Below are 25793 nucleotides of genomic sequence, written 5' to 3'. Positions count from 1 at the left end.
CATTATAAATGGAATCTTTACATTGCAACTCTGTTCTTTCCCTTTTAAACACATTGAAACATCGTTTCAAAGCATTGTAATCACCCTAAACACTGTTTCAGGGCAAGAGATTGTGTTTTAGACTAAAATGTAATGCATTCTAAATGGAATCTTTACATTGCAACTCTGTTCTTTACCTTTTAAACACATAGAAACAGCATTTCAAAGCATTGTAATCGCCCTAAAGACTGTTTCAGGGCAAGAGATTTTTTTTTTTAGAATAAAATATAATGCATTATAAATGGAATCTTTACATTGCCTCTCTGTTCTTTACCTTTTAAACATATTGAAACAGCATTTTAATCGCCCCAAATACTGTTTCACGGCAAGAGATTGTGTTTTAGACTAAAATGTAATGCATTATAAATGGAATCTTTACATTGCTACTCTGTTCTGTACCTTTTAAACATATTGAAACAGGATTGTAATCGCCGTAAACACTGTTTCAGGGTAAGAGATTGTGTTTTAGACTAAAATATAATGTATTATAAATGGAATCTTTACATTGCAACTCTGTTCTTTCCCTTTTAAACACATTGAAACATCGTTTCAAAGCATTGTAATCACCCTAAACACTGTTTCAGGGCAAGAGATTGTGTTTTAGACTAAAATGTAATGCATTCTAAATGGAATCTTTACATTGCTACTCTCTTCTTTACATTTTGAACATATTGAAACAGCATTTTAATCGCCCCAAATACTGTTTCACGGCAAGAGATTGTGTTTTAGACTAAAATGTAATGCATTATAAATGGAATCTTTACATTGCAACTCTGTTCTTTACCTTTTAAACACATTGAAACAGCGTTTCAAAGCATTGTAATCACCCTAAACACTGTTTCAGGGCAAGAGATTGTGTTTTAGACTAAAATGTAATGCATTATAAATGGAATCTTTACATTGCTACTCTGTTCTGTACCTTTTAAACACATTGAAACAGCATTGTAATCGCCCTAAACTCTGTTTCAGGGTAAAATATTGTGTTTTAGACTAAAATATAATGCATTATAAATGGAATCTTTACATTGCAACTCTGTTCTTTCCCTTTTAAACACATTGAAACATCGTTTCAAAGCATTGTAATCGCCCTAAAGACTGTTTCAGGGCAAGAGATTGTCTTTTAGACTAAAATGTAATGCATTCTAAATGGAATCTTTAGACTGCTTCTCTATTCTTTAAATTTTAAACACATTGAAACAGCATTTTAATCGCCCTAAACACTGTTTCAGGGCAAGAGATTGTGTTTTAGACTAACATGTAATGCATTATAAAAGGAATCTTTACATTGCAACTCTGTTCTTTACCTTTTAAACATATTGAAACAGTATTTTAATCGCCCCAAACACTGTTTCAGGGTAAGAGATTGTGTTTTAGATTAAAATATAATGCATTATAAATTGAATCTTTACATTGCAACTCTGTTCTTTCCCTTTTAAACACATTGAAATATCGTTTCAAAGCATTGTAATCACCCTACACACTGTTTCAGGGCAAGAGATTGTGTTTTAGACTAAAATGTAATGCATTATAAATGGAATCTTTACATTGCAACTCTGTTCTTTACCTTTTAAACATATTGAAACAGCATTTTAATCGCCCCAAACACTGTTTCAGGGTAAGAGATTGTGTTTTAGATTAAAATATAATGCATTATAAATGGAATCTTTACATTGCAACTCTGTTCTTTCCCTTTTAAACACATTGAAACATCGTTTCAAAGCATTGTAATCACCCTAAACACTGTTTCGGGGCAAGAGATTGTGTTTTAGACTAAAATGTAATGCATTCTAAATGGAATCTTTACATTGCTACTCTGTTCTTTACCTTTTAAACACATTGAAACAGCATTGTAATCGCCCTAAACACTGTTTCAGGGTAAGAGATTGTGTTTTAGACTAAAATATAATGTATTATAAATGGAATCTTTACATTGCAACTCTGTTCTTTCCCTTTTAAACACATTGAAACATCGTTTCAAAGCATTGTAATCACCCTAAACACTGTTTCAGGGCAAGAGATTGTGTTTTAGACTAAAATGTAATGCATTCTAAATGGAATCTTTACATTGCTACTCTCTTCTTTACATTTTGAACATATTGAAACAGCATTTTAATCGCCCCAAATACTGTTTCACGGCAAGAGATTGTGTTTTAGACTAAAATGTAATGCATTATAAATGGAATCTTTACATTGCAACTCTGTTCTTTACCTTTTAAACACATTGAAACAGCGTTTCAAAGCATTGTAATCACCCTAAACACTGTTTCAGGGCAAGAGATTGTGTTTTAGACTAAAATGTAATGCATTATAAATGGAATCTTTACATTGCTACTCTGTTCTGTACCTTTTAAACACATTGAAACAGCATTGTAATCGCCCTAAACTCTGTTTCAGGGTAAAAGATTGTGTTTTAGACTAAAATATAATGCATTATAAATGGAATCTTTACATTGCAACTCTGTTCTTTCCCTTTTAAACACATTGAAACATCGTTTCAAAGCATTGTAATCACCCTAAACACTGTTTCAGGGCAAGAGATTGTGTTTTAGACTAAAATGTAATGCATTCTAAATGGAATCTTTACATTGCTACTCTGTTCTTTACCTTTTAAACACATTGAAACAGCATTGTAATCGCCCTAAACACTGTTTCAGGGTAAGAGATTGTGTTTTAGACTAAAATATAATGTATTATAAATGGAATCTTTACATTGCAACTCTGTTCTTTCCCTTTTAAACACATTGAAACAGCGTTTCAAAGCATTGTAATCACCCTAAACACTGTTTCAGGGCAAGAGATTGTGTTTTAGACTAAAATGTAATGCATTATAAATGGAATCTTTACATTGCTACTCTGTTCTGTACCTTTTAAACATATTGAAACAGCATTGTCATCGCCGTAAACACTGTTTCAGGGTAAGAGATTGTGTTTTAGACTAAAATATAATGTATTATAAATGGAATCTTTACATTGCAACTCTGTTCTTTCCCTTTTAAACACATTGAAACATCGTTTCAAAGCATTGTAATCACCCTAAACACTGTTTCAGGGTAAGAGATTGTGTTTTAGACTAAAATGTAATGCATTCTAAATGGAATCTTTACATTGCTACTCTCTTCTTTACATTTTGAACATATTGAAACAGCATTTTAATCGCCCCAAATACTGTTTCACGGCAAGAGATTGTGTTTTAGACTAAAATGTAATGCATTATAAATGGAATCTTTACATTGCAACTCTGTTCTTTACCTTTTAAACACATTGAAACAGCGTTTCAAAGCATTGTAATCACCCTAAACACTGTTTCAGGGCAAGAGATTGTGTTTTAGACTAAAATGTAATGCATTATAAATGGAATCTTTACATTGCTACTCTGTTCTTTACCTTTTAAACACATTGAAACAGCATTGTAATCGCCCTAAACACTGTTTCAGGGTAAGAGATTGTGTTTTAGACTAAAATATAATGTATTATAAATGGAATCTTTACATTGCAACTCTGTTCTTTCCCTTTTAAACACATTGAAACATCATTTCAAAGCATTGTAATCACCCTAAACACTGTTTCAGGGCAAGAGATTGTGTTTTAGACTAAAATGTAATGCATTCTAAATGGAATCTTTACATTGCAACTCTGTTCTTTACCTTTTAAACACATAGAAACAGCATTTCAAAGCATTGTAATCGCCCTAAAGACTGTTTCAGGGCAAGAGATTTTTTTTTTTAGAATAAAATATAATGCATTATAAATGGAATCTTTACATTGCCTCTCTGTTCTTTACCTTTTAAACATATTGAAACAGCATTTTAATCGCCCCAAATACTGTTTCACGGCAAGAGATTGTGTTTTAGACTAAAATGTAATGCATTATAAATGGAATCTTTACATTGCAACTCTGTTCTTTACCTTTTAAACACATTGAAACAGCGTTTCAAAGCATTGTAATCACCCTAAACACTGTTTCAGGGCAAGAGATTGTGTTTTAGACTAAAATGTAATGCATTATAAATGGAATCTTTACATTGCTACTCTGTTCTGTACCTTTTAAACATATTGAAACAGCATTGTAATCGCCGTAAACACTGTTTCAGGGCAAGAGATTGTGTTTTAGACTAAAATGTAATGCATTATAAATGGAATCTTTACATTGCAACTCTGTTCTTTACCTTTTAAACACATAGAAACAACGTTTCAAAGCATTGTAATCGCCCTAAAGACTGTTTCAGGGCAAGAGATTGTCTTTTAGACTAAAATGTAATGCATTCTAAATGGAATCTTTAGACTGCTTCTCTATTCTTTAAATTTTAAACACATTGAAACAGCATTTTAATCGCCCTAAACACTGTTTCAGGGTAAGAGATTGTGTTTTAGACTAAAATATAATGTATTATAAATGGAATCTTTACATTGCAACTCTGTTCTTTCCCTTTTAAACACATTGAAACATCGTTTCAAAGCATTGTAATCACCCTAAACACTGTTTCAGGGCAAGAGATCGTGTTTTAGACTAAAATGTAATGCATTCTAAATGGAATCTTTACATTGCTACTCTCTTCTTTACATTTTGAACATATTGAAACAGCATTTTAATCGCCCCAAATACTGTTTCACGGCAAGAGATTGTGTTTTAGACTAAAACGTAATGCATTATAAATGGAATCTTTACATTGCAACTCTGTTCTTTACCTTTTAAACACATTGAAACAGCGTTTCAAAGCATTGTAATCACCCTAAACACTGTTTCAGGGCAAGAGATTGTGTTTTAGACTAAAATGTAATGCATTATAAATGGAATCTTTACATTGCTACTCTGTTCTGTACCTTTTAAACATATTGAAACAGCATTGTCATCGCCGTAAACACTGTTTCAGGGTAAGAGATTGTGTTTTAGACTAAAATATAATGTATTATAAACGGAATCTTTACATTGCAACTCTGTTCTTTCCCTTTTAAACACATTGAAACATCGTTTCAAAGCATTGTAATCACCCTAAACACTGTTTCAGGGTAAGAGATTGTGTTTTAGACTAAAATGTAATGCATTCTAAATGGAATCTTTACATTGCTACTCTCTTCTTTACATTTTGAACATATTGAAACAGCATTTTAATCGCCCCAAATACTGTTTCACGGCAAGAGATTGTGTTTTAGACTAAAATGTAATGCATTATAAATGGAATCTTTACATTGCTACTCTGTTCTTTACCTTTTAAACACATTGAAACAGCATTTTAATCGCCCCAAATACTGTTTCACGGCAAGAGATTGTGTTTTAGACTAAAATGTAATGCATTATAAATGGAATCTTTACATTGCAACTCTGTTCTTTAGCTTTTAAACACATTGAAACAGCGTTTCAAAGCATTGTAATCACCCTAAACACTGTTTCAGGGCAAGAGATTGTGTTTTAGACTAAAATGTAATGCATTATAAATGGAATCTTTACATTGCTACTTTGTTCTGTACCTTTTAAACATATTGAAACAGCATTGTAATCACCGTAAACACTGTTTCAGGGCAAGAGATTGTGTTTTAGACTAAAATGTAATGCATTATAAATGGAATCTTTACATTGCAACTCTGTTCTTTACCTTTTAAACACATAGAAACAACGTTTCAAAGCATTGTAATCGCCCTAAAGACTGTTTCAGGGCAAGAGATTGTCTTTTAGACTAAAATGTAATGCATTCTAAATGGAATCTTTAGACTGCTTCTCTATTCTTTAAATTTTAAACACATTGAAACAGCATTTTAATCGCCCTAAACACTGTTTCAGGGCAAGAGATTGTGTTTTAGACTAACATGTAATGCATTATAAATGGAATCTTTACATTGCAACTCTGTTCTTTACCTTTTAAACATATTGAAACAGTATTTTAATCGCCCCAAACACTGTTTCAGGGTAAGAGATTGTGTTTTAGATTAAAATATAATGCATTATAAATGGAATCTTTACATTGCAACTCTGTTCTTTCCCTTTTAAACACATTGAAATATCGTTTCAAAGCATTGTAATCACCCTACACACTGTTTCAGGGCAAGAGATTGTGTTTTAGACTAAAATGTAATGCATTCTAAATGGAATCTTTACATTGCTACTCTGTTCTTTACATTTTAAACACATTGAAACAGCATTGTAATCGCCCTAAACACTGTTTCAGGGCAAGATATTGTGTTTTAGACTAAAATGTAATGCATTATAAATGGAATCTTTACATTGCAACTCTGTTCTTTACCTTTTAAACACATTGAAACAGCGTTTCAAAGCATTGTAATCACCCTAAACACTGTTTCAGGGCAAGAGATTGTGTTTTAGACTAAAATGTAATGCATTATAAATGGAATCTTTACATTGCTACTCTGTTCTGTACTTTTTAAACACATTGAAACAGCATTGTAATCGCCCTAAACTCTGTTTCAGGGTAAAAGATTGTGTTTTAGACTAAAATATAATGCATTATAAATGGAATCTTTACATTGCAACTCTGTTCTTTCCCTTTTAAACACATTGAAACATCGTTTCAAAGCATTGTAATCACCCTAAACACTGTTTCAGGGCAAGAGATTGTGTTTTAGACTAAAATGTAATGCATTCTAAATGGAATCTTTACATTGCAACTCTGTTCTTTACCTTTTAAACACACAGAAACAGCATTTCAAAGCATTGTAATCGCCCTAAAGACTGTTTCAGGGCAAGAGATTTTTTTTTTTAGAATAAAATATAATGCATTATAAATGGAATCTTTACATTGCCTCTCTATTCTTTACCTTTTAAACATATTGAAACAGCATTTTAATCGCCCCAAATACTGTTTCACGGCAAGAGATTGTGTTTTAGACTAAAATGTAATGCATTATAAATGGAATCTTTACATTGCAACTCTGTTCTTTACATTTAAACACATTGAAACAGCATTGTAATCGCCCTAAACACTGTTACAGAGTAAGAGATTGTGTTTTAGACTAAAATATAATGCATTATAAATGTAATCTTTACATTGCAACTCTGTTCTTTCCCTTTTAAACACATTGAAACATCGTTTCAAAGCATTGTAAACACCCTCAACACTGTATCAGGGCAAGAGATTGTGTTTTACACTAAAATGTAAAGCATTATTAATGGAATCTTTACATTGCTACTCTGTTCTTTACCTTTTAAACACATTGAAACAGCATTGTAATCGCCCTAAACACTTTTTCAGGGCAAGTGATTGTGTTTTAGACTAAAATGTAATGCATTATAAATGGAATCTTTACATTGCTACTCTGTTCTGTACCTTTTAAACACATTGAAACAGCATTGTAATCGCCCTAAACACTGTTTCAGGGTAAGAGATTGTGTTTTAGACTAAAATATAATGTATTATAAATGGAATCTTTACATTGCAACTCTGTTCTTTCCCTTTTAAACACATTGAAACATCGTTTCAAAGCATTGTAATCACCCTAAACACTGTTTCAGGGCAAGAGATTGTGTTTTAGACTAAAATGTAATTCATTCTAAATGGAATCTTTACATTGCTACTCTCTTCTTTACATTTTGAACATATTGAAACAGCATTTTAATCGCCCCAAATACTGTTTCACGGCAAGAGATTGTGTTTTAGACTAAAATGTAATGCATTATAAATGGAATCTTTACATTGCATCTCTGTTCTTTACCTTTTAAACACATTGAAACAGCGTTTCAAAGCATTGTAATCACCCTAAACACTGTTTCAGGGCAAGAGATTGTGTTTTAGACTAAAATGTAATGCATTATAAATGGAATCTTTACATTGCTACTCTGTTCTGTACCTTTTAAACATATTGAAACAGCATTGTAATCGCCGTAAACACTGTTTCAGGGCAAGAGATTGTGTTTTAGACTAAAATGTAATGCATTATAAATGGAATCTTTACATTGCAACTCTGTTCTTTACCTTTTAAACACATAGAAACAACGTTTCAAAGCATTGTTATCGCCCTAAAGACTGTTTCAGGGCAAGAGTTTTTTTTTTTTAGACTAAAATGTAATGCATTATAAATGGTATCTTTACTTTGCTACTCTGTTCTTTACATTTTAAACACATTGAAACAGCATTGTAATCGCCTTAAACACTGCTTCAGGGCAAGAGATTGTCTTTTAGACTAAAATGTAATGCATTCTAAATGGAATCTTTACACTGCTTCTCTATTCTTTAAATTTTAAACACATTGAAACAGCATTTTAATCGCCCTAAACACTGTTTCAGGGCAAGAGATTGTGTTTTAGACTAACATGTAATGCATTATAAATGGAATCTTTACATTGCAACTCTGTTCTTTACCTTTTAAACATATTGAAACAGCATTTTAATCGCCCCAAACACTGTTTCAGGGTAAGAGATTGTGTTTTAGATTAAAATATAATCCATTATAAATGGAATCTTTACATTGCAACTCTGTTCTTTCCCTTTTAAACACATTGAAATATCGTTTCAAAGCATTGTAATCACCCTACACACTGTTTCAGGGCAAGAGATTGTGTTTTAGACTAAAATGTAATGCATTATAAATGGAATCTTTACATTGCTACTCTGTTCTTTACATTTTAAACACATTGAAACAGCATTGTAATCGCCCTAAACACTGTTTCAGGGCAAGATATTGTGTTTTAGACTAAAATGTAATGCATTATAAATGGTATCTTTACATTGCTACTCTGTTCTTTACCTTTTAAAAACATTGAAACAGCGTTTCAAAGCATTGTAATGGCCCTAAACACTGTTTCAGGGCAAGAGACTGTGTTTTAGACTAAAATGTAATGCATTATAAATGGTATCTTTACATTGCTAGTCTGTTCTTTACCATTTAAACACATTGAAACAGCGTTTCAAAGCATTGTAATCACCCTAAACACTGTTTCAGGGCAAGAGATTGTGTTTTACAATAAAATGTAAAGCATTATAAATGGAATCTTTACATTGCTACTCTGTTCTTTACCTTTTAAACACATTGAAACAGCATTTTAATCGCCCCAAACACTGTTTCAGGGTAAGAGATTGTGTTTTAGATTAAAATATAATGCATTATAAATGGAATCTTTACATTGCAACTCTTTTCTTTCCCTTTTAAACACATTGAAACAACGTTTCAAAGCATTGTAATCGCCCTAAAGACTGTTTCAGGGCAAGAGATTGTCTTTTAGACTAAAATGTAATGCATTCTAAATGGAATCTTTAGACTGCTTCTCTATTCTTTAAATTTTAAACACATTGAAACAGCATTTTAATCGCCCTAAACACTGTTTCAGGGCAAGAGATTGTGTTTTAGACTAACATGTAATGCATTATAAATGGAATCTTTACATTGCAACTCTGTTCTTTACCTTTTAAACATATTGAAACAGTATTTTAATCGCCCCAAACACTGTTTCAGGGTAAGAGATTGTGTTTTAGATTAAAATATAATGCATTATAAATGGAATCTTTACATTGCAACTCTGTTCTTTCCCTTTTAAACACATTGAAATATCGTTTCAAAGCATTGTAATCACCCTACACACTGTTTCAGGGCAAGAGATTGTGTTTTAGACTAAAATGTAATGCATTCTAAATGGAATCTTTACATTGCTACTCTGTTCTTTACATTTTAAACACATTGAAACAGCATTGTAATCGCCCTAAACACTGTTTCAGGGCAAGATATTGTGTTTTAGACTAAAATGTAATGCATTATAAATGGAATCTTTACATTGCAACTCTGTTCTTTACCTTTTAAACACATTGAAACAGCGTTTGAAAGCATTGTAATCACCCTAAACACTGTTTCAGGGCAAGAGATTGTGTTTTAGACTAAAATGTAATGCATTATAAATGGAATCTTTACATTGCTACTCTGTTCTGTACTTTTTAAACACATTGAAACAGCATTGTAATCGCCCTAAACTCTGTTTCAGGGTAAAAGATTGTGTTTTAGACTAAAATATAATGCATTATAAATGGAATCTTTACATTGCAACTCTGTTCTTTCCCTTTTAAACACATTGAAACATCGTTTCAAAGCATTGTAATCACCCTAAACACTGTTTCAGGGCAAGAGATTGTGTTTTAGACTAAAATGTAATGCATTCTAAATGGAATCTTTACATTGCAACTCTGTTCTTTACCTTTTAAACACACAGAAACAGCATTTCAAAGCATTGTAATCGCCCTAAAGACTGTTTCAGGGCAAGAGATTTTTTTTTTTAGAATAAAATATAATGCATTATAAATGGAATCTTTACATTGCCTCTCTATTCTTTACCTTTTAAACATATTGAAACAGCATTTTAATCGCCCCAAATACTGTTTCACGGCAAGAGATTGTGTTTTAGACTAAAATGTAATGCATTATAAATGGAATCTTTACATTGCAACTCTGTTCTTTACATTTAAACACATTGAAACAGCGTTTCAAAGCATTGTAATCACCCTAAACACTGTTTCAGGGCAAGAGATTGTGTTTTAGACTAAAATGTAATGCATTATAAATGGAATCTTTACATTGCTACTCTTTTCTGTACCTTTTAAACATATTGAAACAGCATTGTAATCGCCGTAAACACTGTTTCAGGGCAAGAGATTGTGTTTTAGACTAAAATGTAATGCATTATAAATGGAATCTTTACATTGCAACTCTGTTCTTTACCTTTTAAACACATAGAAACAATGTTTCAAAGCATTGTAATCGCCCTAAAGACTGTTTCAGGTCAAGAGATGGTCTTTTAGACTAAAATGTAATGCATTCTAAATGGAATCTTTAGACTGCTTCTCTATTCTTTAAATTTTAAACACATTGAAACAGCATTTTAATCGCCCTAAACACTGTTTCAGGGCAAGAGATTGTGTTTTAGACTAACATGTAATGCATTATAAATGGAATCTTTACATTGCAACTCTGTTCTTTACCTTTTAAACATATTGAAACAGTATTTTAATCGCCCCAAACACTGTTTCAGGGTAAGAGATTGTGTTTTAGATTAAAATATAATGCATTATAAATGGAATCTTTACATTGCAACTCTGTTCTTTCCCTTTTAAACACATTGAAATATCGTTTCAAAGCATTGTAATCACCCTACACACTGTTTCAGGGCAAGAGATTGTGTTTTAGACTAAAATGTAATGCATTCTAAATGGAATCTTTACATTGCTACTCTGTTCTTTACATTTTACACACATTGAAACAGCATTGTAATCGCCCTAAACACTGTTTCAGGGCAAGATATTGTGTTTTAGACTAAAATGTAATGCATTATAAATGGTATCTTTACATTGCTACTCTGTTCTTTACCTTTTAAAAACATTGAAACAGCGTTTCAAAGCATTGTAATCGCCCTAAACACTGTTTTAGGGCAAGAGACCGTGTTTTAGACTAAAATGTAATGCATTATAAATGGTATCTTTACATTGCTAGTCTGTTCTTTACCATTTAAACACATTGAAACAGCGTTTCAAAGCATTGTAATCACCCTAAACACTGTTTCAGGGCAAGAGATTGTGTTTTACAATAAAATGTAAAGCATTATAAATGGAATCTTTACATTGCTACTCTGTTCTTTACCTTTTAAACACATTGAAACAGCATTGTAATCGCCCTAAACACTGTTACAGAGTAAGAGATTGTGTTTTAGACTAAAATATAATGCATTATAAATGTAATCTTTACATTGCAACTCTGTTCTTTCCCTTTTAAACACATTGAAACATCGTTTCAAAGCATTGTAAACACCCTCAACACTGTATCAGGGCAAGAGATTGTGTTTTACACTAAAATGTAAAGCATTATTAATGGAATCTTTACATTGCTACTCTGTTCTTTACCTTTTAAACACATTGAAACAGCATTGTAATCGCCCTAAACACTTTTTCAGGGCAAGTGATTGTGTTTTAGACTAAAATGTAATGCATTATAAATGGAATCTTTACATTGCTACTCTGTTCTGTACCTTTTAAACACATTGAAACAGCATTGTAATCGCCCTAAACACTGTTTCAGGGTAAGAGATTGTGTTTTAGACTAAAATATAATGTATTATAAATGGAATCTTTACATTGCAACTCTGTTCTTTCCCTTTTAAACACATTGAAACATCGTTTCAAAGCATTGTAATCACCCTAAACACTGTTTCAGGGCAAGAGATTGTGTTTTAGACTAAAATGTAATTAATTCTAAATGGAATCTTTACATTGCTACTCTCTTCTTTACATTTTGAACATATTGAAACAGCATTTTAATCGCCCCAAATACTGTTTCACGGCAAGAGATTGTGTTTTAGACTAAAATGTAATGCATTATAAATGGAATCTTTACATTGCATCTCTGTTCTTTACCTTTTAAACACATTGAAACAGCGTTTCAAAGCATTGTAATCACCCTAAACACTGTTTCAGGGCAAGAGATTGTGTTTTAGACTAAAATGTAATGCATTATAAATGGAATCTTTACATTGCTACTCTGTTCTGTACCTTTTAAACATATTGAAACAGCATTGTAATCGCCGTAAACACTGTTTCAGGGCAAGAGATTGTGTTTTAGACTAAAATGTAATGCATTATAAATGGAATCTTTACATTGCAACTCTGTTCTTTACCTTTTAAACACATAGAAACAACGTTTCAAAGCATTGTAATCGCCCTAAAGACTGTTTCAGGGCAAGAGTTTTTTTTTTTTAGACTAAAATGTAATGCATTATAAATGGTATCTTTACTTTGCTACTCTGTTCTTTACATTTTAAACACATTGAAACAGCATTGTAATCGCCTTAAACACTGCTTCAGGGCAAGAGATTGTCTTTTAGACTAAAATGTAATGCATTCTAAATGGAATCTTTACACTGCTTCTCTATTCTTTAAATTTTAAACACATTGAAACAGCATTTTAATCGCCCTAAACACTGTTTCAGGGCAAGAGATTGTGTTTTAGACTAACATGTAATGCATTATAAATGGAATCTTTACATTGCAACTCTGTTCTTTACCTTTTAAACATATTGAAACAGCATTTTAATCGCCCCAAACACTGTTTCAGGGTAAGAGATTGTGTTTTAGATTAAAATATAATCCATTATAAATGGAATCTTTACATTGCAACTCTGTTCTTTCCCTTTTAAACACATTGAAATATCGTTTCAAAGCATTGTAATCACCCTACACACTGTTTCAGGGCAAGAGATTGTGTTTTAGACTAAAATGTAATGCATTATAAATGGAATCTTTACATTGCTACTCTGTTCTTTACATTTTAAACACATTGAAACAGCATTGTAATCGCCCTAAACACTGTTTCAGGGCAAGATATTGTGTTTTAGACTAAAATGTAATGCATTATAAATGGTATCTTTACATTGCTACTCTGTTCTTTACCTTTTAAAAACATTGAAACAGCGTTTCAAAGCATTGTAATGGCCCTAAACACTGTTTCAGGGCAAGAGACTGTGTTTTAGACTAAAATGTAATGCATTATAAATGGTATCTTTACATTGCTAGTCTGTTCTTTACCATTTAAACACATTGAAACAGCGTTTCAAAGCATTGTAATCACCCTAAACACTGTTTCAGGGCAAGAGATTGTGTTTTACAATAAAATGTAAAGCATTATAAATGGAATCTTTACATTGCTACTCTGTTCTTTACCTTTTAAACACATTGAAACAGCATTTTAATCGCCCCAAACACTGTTTCAGGGTAAGAGATTGTGTTTTAGATTAAAATATAATGCATTATAAATGGAATCTTTACATTGCAACTCTTTTCTTTCCCTTTTAAACACATTGAAATATCGTTTCAAAGCATTGTAATCACCCTACACACTGTTTCCGGGCAAGAGATTGTGTTTTAGACTAAAATGTAATGCATTCTAAATGGAATCTTTACATTGCTACTCTGTTCTTTACATTTTAAACACATTGAAACAGCATTGTAATCGCCCTAAACACTGTTTCAGGGCAAGATATTGTGTTTTAGACTAAAATGTAATGCATTATAAATGGTATCTTTAGATTGCTACTCTGTTCTTTACCTTTTAAAAACATTGAAACAGCGTTTCAAAGCATTGTAATCGCCCTAAACACTGTTTCAGGGCAAGAGACTGTGTTTTAGACTAAAATGTAATGCATTATAAATGGTATCTTTACATTGCTAGTCTGTTCTTTACCATTTAAACACATTGAAACAGCGTTTCAAAGCATTGTAATCACCCTAAACACTGTTTCAGGGGAAGAGATTGTGTTTTAAAATAAAATGTAAAGCATTATAAATGGAATCTTTACATTGCTACTCTGTTCTATACCTTTTAAACACATTGAAACAGCATTTTAATCGCCCCAAACACTGTTTCAGGGTAAGAGATTGTGTTTTAGATTAAAATATAATGCATTATAAATGGAATCTTTACATTGCAACTCTGTTCTTTCCCTTTTAAACACATTGAAATATCGTTTCAAAGCATTGTAATCACCCTACACACTGTTTCAGGGCAAGAGATTGTGTTTTAGACTAAAATGTAATGCATTCTAAATGGAATCTTTACATTGCTACTCTGTTCTTTACATTTTAAACACATTGAAACAGCATTTTAATCGCCCTAAACACTGTTTCAGGGCAAGATATTGTGTTTTAGACTAAAATATAATGCATTATAAATGGTATCTTTACATTGCTACTCTGTTCTTTACCTTTTAAAAACATTGAAACAGCGTTTCAAAGCATTGTAATCGCCCTAAACACTGTTTTAGGGCAAGAGACCGTGTTTTAGACTAAAATGTAATGCATTATAAATGGTATCTTTACATTGCTAGTCTGTTCTTTACCATTTAAACACATTGAAACAGCGTTTCAAAGCATTGTAATCACCCTAAACACTGTTTCAGGGCAAGAGATTGTGTTTTACAATAAAATGTAAAGCATTATAAATGGAATCTTTACATTGCTACTCTGTTCTTTACCTTTTAAACACATTGAAACAGCATTGTAATCGCCCTAAACACTGTTACAGAGTAAGAGATTGTGTTTTAGACTAAAATATAATGCATTATAAATGTAATCTTTACATTGCAACTCTGTTCTTTCCCTTTTAAACACATTGAAACATCGTTTCAAAGCATTGTAATCACCCTCAACACTGTTTCAGGGCAAGAGATTGTGTTTTAGACTAAAATGTAATGCATTATAAATGGAATCTTTACACTGCTTCTCTATTCTTTAAATTTTAAACACATTGAAACAGCATTTTAATCGCCCTAAACACTGTTTCAGGGCAAGAGATTGTGTTTTAGACTAACATGTAATGCATTATAAATGGAATCTTTACATTGCAACTCTGTTCTTTACCTTTTAAACATATTGAAACAGCATTTTAATCGCCCCAAACACTGTTTCAGGGTAAGAGATTGTGTTTTAGATTAAAATATAATGCATTATAAATGGAATCTTTACATTGCAACTCTGTTCTTTCCCTTTTAAACACATTGAAATATCGTTTCAAAGCATTGTAATCACCCTACACACTGTTTCAGGGCAAGAGATTGTGTTTTAGACTAAAATGTAATGCATTATAAATGGAATCTTTACATTGCTACTCTGTTCTTTACCTTTTAAACACATTGAAACAGCATTGTAATCGCCCTAATCACTGTTTCAGGGCAAGATATTGTGTTTTAGACTAAAAAGTAATGCATTATAAATGGTATCTTTACATTGCTACTCTGTTCTTTACCTTTTAAAAACATTGAAACAGCGTTTCAAAGCATTGTAATCACCCTAAACACTGTTTCAGGGCAAGAGTTTTTTTTTTTTAGACTAAAATGTAATGCATTATAAATGGTATCTTTACATTGCTACTCTGTTCTTTACATTTTAAACACATTGAAACAGCATTGTAATCGCCCTAAACACTGTTTCAGGGCAAGAGATTGTGTTTTAGACTAAAATGTAATGCATTCTAAATGGAATCTTTAAACTGCTTCTCTATTCTTTAAATTTTAAACACATTGAAACAGCATTTTTATCGCCCTAAACACTGTTTCAGGGCAAGAGATTGTGTTTTAGACTAACATGTAATGCATTATAAATGGAATCTTTACATTGCAACTCTGTTCTTTACCTTTTAAACACATAGAAACAACGTTTCAAAGCATTGTAATCGCCCTAAAGACTGTTTCAGGGCAAGAGTTTTTTTTTTTTAGACTAAAATGTAATGCATTATAAATGGAATCTTTACATTGCTACTCTGTTCTTTACATTTTAAACACATTGAAACAGCATTGTAATCGCCCTAAACACTGTTTCAGGGCAAGATATTGTGTTTTAGACTAAAATGTAATGCATTATAAATGGTATCTTTAGATTGCTACTCTGTTCTTTACCTTTTAAAAACATTGAAACAGCGTTTCAAAGCATTGTAATCGCCCTAAACACTGTTTCAGGGCAAGAGACTGTGTTTTAGACTAAAATGTAATGCATTATAAATGGTATCTTTACATTGCTAGTCTGTTCTTTACCATTTAAACACATTGAAACAGCGTTTCAAAGCATTGTAATCACCCTAAACACTGTTTCAGGGGAAGAGATTGTGTTTTAAAATAAAATGTAAAGCATTATAAATGGAATCTTTACATTGCTACTCTGTTCTATACCTTTTAAACACATTGAAACAGCATTTTAATCGCCCCAAACACTGTTTCAGGGTAAGAGATTGTGTTTTAGATTAAAATATAATGCATTATAAATGGAATCTTTACATTGCAACTCTGTTCTTTCCCTTTTAAACACATTGAAATATCGTTTCAAAGCATTGTAATCACCCTACACACTGTTTCAGGGCAAGAGATTGTGTTTTAGACTAAAATGTAATGCATTCTAAATGGAATCTTTACATTGCTACTCTGTTCTTTACATTTTAAACACATTGAAACAGCATTTTAATCGCCCTAAACACTGTTTCAGGGCAAGATATTGTGTTTTAGACTAAAATATAATGCATTATAAATGGTATCTTTACATTGCTACTCTGTTCTTTACCTTTTAAAAACATTGAAACAGCGTTTCAAAGCATTGTAATCGCCCTAAACACTGTTTTAGGGCAAGAGACCGTGTTTTAGACTAAAATGTAATGCATTATAAATGGTATCTTTACATTGCTAGTCTGTTCTTTACCATTTAAACACATTGAAACAGCGTTTCAAAGCATTGTAATCACCCTAAACACTGTTTCAGGGCAAGAGATTGTGTTTTACAATAAAATGTAAAGCATTATAAATGGAATCTTTACATTGCTACTCTGTTCTTTACCTTTTAAACACATTGAAACAGCATTGTAATCGCCCTAAACACTGTTACAGAGTAAGAGATTGTGTTTTAGACTAAAATATAATGCATTATAAATGTAATCTTTACATTGCAACTCTGTTCTTTCCCTTTTAAACACATTGAAACATCGTTTCAAAGCATTGTAATCACCCTCAACACTGTTTCAGGGCAAGAGATTGTGTTTTACACTAAAATGTAAAGCATTATTAATGGAATCTTTACATTGCTACTCTGTTCTTTACCTTTTAAACACATTGAAACAGCATTGTAATCGCCCTAAACACTTTTTCAGGGCAAGTGATTGTGTTTTAGACTAAAATGTAATGCATTATAAATGGAATCTTTACATTGCTACTCTGTTCTGTACCTTTTAAACACATTGAAACAGCATTGTAATCGCCCTAAACACTGTTTCAGGGTAAGAGATTGTGTTTTAGACTAAAATATAATGTATTATTAATGGAATCTTTACATTGCAACTCTGTTCTTTCCCTTTTAAACACATTAAAACATCGTTTCAAAGCATTGTAATCACCCTAAACACTGTTTCAGGGCAAGAGATTGTGTTTTAGACTAAAATGTAATGCATTCTAAATGGAATCTTTACATTGCTACTCTCTTCTTTACATTTTGAACATATTGAAACAGCATTTTAATCGCCCCAAATACTGTTTCACGGCAAGAGATTGTGTTTTAGACTAAAATGTAATGCATTATAAATGGAATCTTTACATTGCAACTCTGTTCTTTACCTTTTAAACACATTGAAACAGCGTTTCAAAGCATTGTAATCACCCTAAACACTGTTTCAGGGCAAGAGATTGTGTTTTAGAGTAAAATGTAATGCATTATAAATGGAATCTTTACATTGCTACTCTGTTCTGTACCTTTTAAACATATTGAAACAGCATTGTAATCGCCGTAAACACTGTTTCAGGGCAAGAGATTGTGTTTTAGACTAAAATGTAATGCATTATAAATGGAATCTTTACACTGCTTCTCTATTCTTTAAATTTTAAACACATTGAAACAGCATTTTAATCGCCCTAAACACTGTTTCAGGGCAAGAGATTGTGTTTTAGACTAACATGTAATGCATTATAAATGGAATCTTTACATTGCAACTCTGTTCTTTACCTTTTAAACATATTGAAACAGCATTTTAATCGCCCCAAACACTGTTTCAGGGTAAGAGATTGTGTTTTAGATTAAAATATAATGCATTATAAATGGAATCTTTACATTGCAACTCTGTTCTTTCCCTTTTAAACACATTGAAATATCGTTTCAAAGCATTGTAATCACCCTACACACTGTTTCAGGGCAAGAGATTGTGTTTTAGACTAAAATGTAATGCATTATAAATGGAATCTTTACAGTGCTACTCTGTTCTTTACCTTTTAAACACATTGAAACAGCATTGTAATCGCCCTAAACACTGTTTCAGGGCAAGATATTGTGTTTTAGACTAAAATCTAATGCATTATAAATGGTATCTTTACATTGCTACTCTGTTCTTTACCTTTTAAACACATTGAAATATCGTTTCAAAGCATTGTAATCACCCTACACACTGTTTCAGGGCAAGAGATTGTGTTTTAGACTAAAATGTAATGCATTCTAAATGGAATCTTTACATTGCTACTCTGTTCTTTACATTTTAAACACATTGAAACAGCATTTTAATCGCCCTAAACACTGTTTCAGGGCAAGATATTGTGTTTTAGACTAAAATATAATGCATTATAAATGGTATCTTTACATTGCTACTCTGTTCTTTACCTTTTAAAAACATTGAAACAGCGTTTCAAAGCATTGTAATCGCCCTAAACACTGTTTTAGGGCAAGAGACCGTGTTTTAGACTAAAATGTAATGCATTATAAATGGTATCTTTACATTGCTAGTCTGTTCTTTACCATTTAAACACATTGAAACAGCGTTTCAAAGCATTGTAATCACCCTCAACACTGTTTCAGGGCAAGAGATTGTGTTTTACACTAAAATGTAAAGCATTATTAATGGAATCTTTACATTGCTACTCTGTTCTTTACCTTTTAAACACATTGAAACAGCATTGTAATCGCCCTAAACACTTTTTCAGGGCAAGTGATTGTGTTTTAGACTAAAATGTAATGCATTATAAATGGAATCTTTACATTGCTACTCTGTTCTGTACCTTTTAAACACATTGAAACAGCATTGTAATCGCCCTAAACACTGTTTCAGGGTAAGAGATTGTGTTTTAGACTAAAATATAATGTATTATTAATGGTATCTTTACATTGCAACTCTGTTCTTTCCCTTTTAAACACATTGAAACATCGTTTCAAAGCATTGTAATCACCCTAAACACTGTTTCAGGGCAAGAGATTGTGTTTTAGACTAAAATGTAATGCATTCTAAATGGAATCTTTACATTGCTACTCTCTTCTTTACATTTTGAACATATTGAAACAGCATTTTAATCGCCCCAAATACTGTTTCACGGCAAGAGATTGTGTTTTAGACTAAAATGTAATGCATTATAAATGGAATCTTTACATTGCAACTCTGTTCTTTACCTTTTAAACACATTGAAACAGCGTTTCAAAGCATTGTAATCACCCTAAACACTGTTTCAGGGCAAGAGATTGTGTTTTAGACTAAAATGTAATGCATTATAAATGGAATCTTTACATTGCTACTCTGTTCTGTACCTTTTAAACATATTGAAACAGCATTGTAATCGCCGTAAACACTGTTTCAGGGCAAGAGATTGTGTTTTAGACTAAAATGTAATGCATTATAAATGGAATCTTTACACTGCTTCTCTATTCTTTAAATTTTAAACACATTGAAACAGCATTTTAATCGCCCTAAACACTGTTTCAGGGCAAGAGATTGTGTTTTAGACTAACATGTAATGCATTATAAATGGAATCTTTACATTGCAACTCTGTTCTTTACCTTTTAAACATATTGAAACAGCATTTTAATCGCCCCAAACACTGTTTCAGGGTAAGAGATTGTGTTTTAGATTAAAATATAATGCATTATAAATGGAATCTTTATATTGCAACTCTGTTCTGTCCCTTTTAAACACATTGAAATATCGTTTCAAAGCATTGTAATCACCCTACACACTGTTTCAGGGCAAGAGATTGTGTTTTAGACTAAAATGTAATGCATTATAAATGGAATCTTTACATTGCTACTCTGTTCTTTACCTTTTAAACACAGTGAAACAGCATTGTAATCGCCCTAAACACTGTTTCAGGGCAAGATATTGTGTTTTAGACTAAAATGTAATGCATTATAAATGGTATCTTTACATTGCTACTCTGTTCTTTATCTTTTAAAAACATTGAAACAGCGTTTCAAAGCATTGTAATCACCCTAAACACTGTTTCAGGGCAAGAGATTGTGTTTTACAATAAAATGTAAAGCATTATAAATGGAATCTTTACATTGCTACTCTGTTCTATACCTTTTAAACACATTGAAACAGCATTGTAATCGCCCTAAACACTGTTACAGAGTAAGAGATTGTGTTTTAGACTAAAATATAATGCATTATAAATGTAATCTTTACATTGCAACTCTGTTCTTTCCCTTTTAAACACATTGAAACATCGTTTCAAAGCATTGTAATCACCCTAAACACTGTTTCAGGGCAAGAGATTGTGTTTTAGACTAAAATGTAATGCATTCTAAATGGAATCTTTACATTGCTACTCTGTTCTTTACATTTTAATCACATTGAAACAGCATTGTAATCGCCCTAAACACTGTTTCAGGGCAAGATATTGTGTTTTAGACTAAAATGTAATGCATTATAAATGGTTTCTTTACATTGCTACTCTGTTCTTTACCTTTTAAAAACATTGAAACAGCGTTTCAAAGCATTGTAATCGCCCTAAACACTGTTTCAGGGCAAGAGACTGTGTTTTAGACTAAAATGTAATGCATTATAAATGGAATCTTTACATTGCTACTCTGTTCTGTACCTTTTAAACATATTGAAACAGCATTGTAATCGCCGTAAACACTGTTTCAGGGCAAGAGATTGTGTTTTACACTAAAATGTAAAGCATTATTAAAGGAATCTTTACATTGCTACTCTTTTCTTTACCTTTTAAACACATTGAAACAGCATTGTAATCGCCCTAAACACTGTTACAGAGTAAGAGATTGTGTTTTAGACTAAAATATAATATATTATAAATGTAATCTTTACATTGCAACTCTGTTCTTTCCCTTTTAAACACATTGAAACATCGTTTCAAAGCATTGTAAACACCCTAAACACTGTTTCAGGGCAAGAGATTGTGTTTTAGACTAAAATGTAATGCATTCTAAATGGAATCTTTACATTGCTACTCTGTTCTTTACATTTTAAACACATTGATACAGCATTGTAATCGCCCTAAACACTGTTTCAGGGCAAGAGATTGTGTTTTACACTAAAATGTAATGCATTATAAATGGAATCTTTACATTGCCACTCTGTTCTTTACCTTTTAAACATATTGAAACAGCATTTTAATCGCCCCAAATACTGTTTCACGGCAAGAGATTGTGTTTTAGACTAAAATGTAATGCATTATAAATGGAATCTACATTGCAACTCTGTTCTTTACCTTTTAAACACATTGAAACAGCGTTTCAAAGCATTGTAATCACCCTCAACACTGTTTCAGGGCAAGAGATTGTGTTTTACACTAAAATGTAAAGCATTATTAATGGAATCTTTACATTGCTACTCTGTTCTTTACCTTTTAAACACATTGAAACAGCATTGTAATCGCCCTAAACACTTTTTCAGGGCAAGTGATTGTGTTTTAGACTAAAATGTAATGCGTTATATAAATGGAATCTTTACATTGCTACTCTGTTCTGTACCTTTTAAACACATTGAAACAGCATTGTAATTGCCCTAAACACTGTTTCAGGGTAAGAGATTGTGTTTTAGACTAAAATATAATGTATTATAAATGGAATCTTTACATTGCTACTCTGTTCTTTACATTTTGAAAACATTGAAACAGCATTGTAATCGCCCCAAACACTGTTTCAGGGCAAGAGATTGTGTTTTAGACTAAAATGTAATGCATTATAAATGGAATCTTTACATTGCCACTCTGTTCTTTACCTTTTAAACATATTGAAAAAGCATTTTAATCGCCCCAAATACTGTTTCACGGCAAGAGATTGTTTTAGACTAAAATGTAATGCATTATAAGTGGAATCTTTACATTGCTACTCTGTTCTTTACCTTTTCAACATATTGAAACAGCATTGTAATCGCCCTAAACACTGCTTCAGGAGAAGAGATTGTGTTTTAGACTAAAATGTAATGCATTATAAATGGAATCTTTACATTGCAACTCTGTTCTTTCCCTTTTAAACACATTGAAACATCGTTTCAAAGCATTGTAATCACCCTAAACACTGTTTCAGGGCAAGAGATTGTGTTTTAGACTAAAATGTAATGCATTCTAAATGGAATCTTTACATTGCAACTCTGTTCTTTACCTTTTAAACACATAGAAACAGCATTTCAAAGCATTGTAATCGCCGTAAAGACTGTTTCAGGGCAAGAGATTTTTTTTTTTAGAATAAAATATAATGCATTATAAATGGAATCTTTACATTGCCACTCTGTTCTTTACCTTTTAAACATATTGAAAAAGCATTTTAATCGCCCAAAATACTGTTTCACGGCAAGAGATTGTTTTAGACTAAAATGTAATGCATTATAAGTGGAATCTTTACATTGCTACTCTGTTCTTTACCTTTTCAACATATTGAAACAGCATTGTAATCGCCCTAAACACTGCTTCAGGAGAAGAGATTGTGTTTTAGACTAAAATGTAATGCATTATAAATGGAATCTTTACATTGCAACTCTGTTCTTTACCTTTTAAACACATAGAAACAACGTTTCAAAGCATTGTAATCGCCCTCAAGACTGTTTCAGGGCAAGAGTTTTTTTTTTTTAGACTAAAATGTAATGCCTTATAAATGGTATCTTTACATTGCTACTCTGTTCTTTACATTTTAAACACATTGAAACAGCATTGTAATCGCCTTAAACACTGCTTCAGGGCAAGAGATTGTGTTTTAGACTAAAATGTAATGCATTATAAATGGAATCTTTACATTGCTACTCTGTTCTTTACCTTTTAAACATATTGAAACAGCAATGTAATCGCCCCAAACACTGTTTAAGGGAAGAGATTGTGTTTTAGACTAAAATGTAATGCATTATAAATGGAATCTTTACATTGCTACTCTGTTCTTTACCTTTTAAACACATTGAAACATCGTTTCAAAGCATTGTAATCACCCTAAACACTGTTTCAGGGCAAGAGATTGTCTTTTAGACTAAAATGTAATGCATTCTAAATGGAATCTTTACACTGCTACTCTATTCTTTACATTTTAAACACATTGAAACAGCATTTTAATCGCCCTAAACACTGTTTCAGGGCAAGAGATTGTGGTTTAGAATAACATGTAATGCATTATAAATGGAATCTTTACATTGCAACTCTGTTCTTTACCTTTTAAACATATTGAAACAGCATTTTAATCGCCCCAAACACTGTTTCACGGCAAGAGATTGTGTTTTACACTAAAATGTAATGCATTATAAATGGAATCTTTACATTGCTACTCTTTTCTGTACCTTTTAAACACATTGAAACAGCATTGTAATCGCCCTAAACACTGTTTCAGGGTAAGAGATTGTGTTTTAGATTAAAATATAATGCATTATAAATGGAATCTTTACATTGCAACTCTGTTCTTTCCCTTTTAAACACATTGAAACATCGTTTCAAAGCATTGTAATCACCCTAAACACTGTTTCAGGGCAAGAGATTGTGTTTTAGACTAAAATGTAATGCATTCTAAATGGAATCTTTACATTGCTACTCTGTTCTTTACATTTTAAACACATTGAAACAGCATTGTAATCGCCCCAAACACTGTTTCAGGGCAAGAGATTGTGTTTTAGACTAAAATGTAAAGCATTATAAATGGAATCTTTACATTGCTACTCTGTTCTGTACCTTTTAAACACATTGAAACAGCATTGTAATCACCCTAAACTCTGTTTCAGGGTAAGAGATTGTGTTTTAGACTAAAATATAATGCATTATGAATGGAATCTTTACATTGCAACTCTGTTCTTTCCCTTTTAAACACATTGAAACATCGTTTCAAAGCATTGTAATCACCCTAAACACTGTTTCAGGGCAAGAGATTGTGTTTTAGACTAAAATGTAATGCATTCTAAAAGGAATCTTTACATTGCTACTCTGTTCTTTACATTTTAAACACATTGAAACAGCATTGTAATCGCCCCAAACACTGTTTCAGGGCAAGAGATTGTGTTTTAGACTAAAATGTAATGCATTATAAATGGAATCTTTACATTGCCACTCTGTTCTTTACCTTTTAAACATATTGAAACAGCATTTTAATCGCCCCAAATATTGTTTCACGGCAAGAGATTGTGTTTTAGACTAAAATGTAATGCATTATAAATGGAATCTTTACATTGCAACTCTGTTCTTTACCTTTTAAACACATTGAAACAGCATTGTAATCGCCCTAAACACTGTTTCAGGGTAAGAGATTGTGTTTTAGATTAAAATATAATGCATTATAAATGGAATCTTTACATTGCAACTCTGTTGTTTCCCTTTTAAACACATTGAAACATCGTTTCAAAGCATTGTAATCACCCTAAACACTGTTTCAGGGCAAGAGATTGTGTTTTACACTAAAATGTAATGCATTATAAATGGAATCTTTACATTGCCACTCTGTTCTTTACCTTTTAAACATATTGAAACAGCATTTTAATCGCCCCAAATACTGTTTCACGGCAAGAGATTGTGTTTTACACTAAAATGTAATGCATTATAAATGGAATCTTTACATTGCTACTCTGTTCTTTACATTTTAAACACATTGAAACAGCATTGTAATCGCCCCAAACACTGTTTCAGGGCAAGAGATTGTGTTTTAGACTAAAATGTAATGCATTATAAATGGAATCTTTACATTGCTACTCTGTTCTGTACCTTTTAAACACATTGAAACAGCATTGTAATCGCCCTAAACTCTGTTTCAGGGTAAGAGATTGTGTTTTAGACTAAAATATAATGCATTATGAATGGAATCTTTACATTGCAACTCTGTTCTTTCCCTTTTAAACACATTGAAACATCGCTTCAAAGCATTGTAATCACCCTAAACACTGTTTCAGGGCAAGAGATTGTGTTTTAGACTAAAATGTAATGCATTCTAAATGGAATCTTTACATTGCTACTCTGTTCTTTACATTTTAAACACATTGAAACAGCATTGTAATCGCCCCAAACACTGTTTCAGGGCAAGAGATTGTGTTTTAGACTAAAATGTAATGCATTATAAATGGAATCTTTACATTG

Source organism: Electrophorus electricus, chromosome 8 (assembly GCF_041902795.1).
Source record: "Electrophorus electricus isolate QZ-2024a chromosome 8, ASM4190279v1, whole genome shotgun sequence".
NCBI lineage: Eukaryota > Metazoa > Chordata > Actinopteri > Gymnotiformes > Gymnotidae > Electrophorus > Electrophorus electricus.
This window is presented reverse-complemented; position numbering follows the sequence as displayed.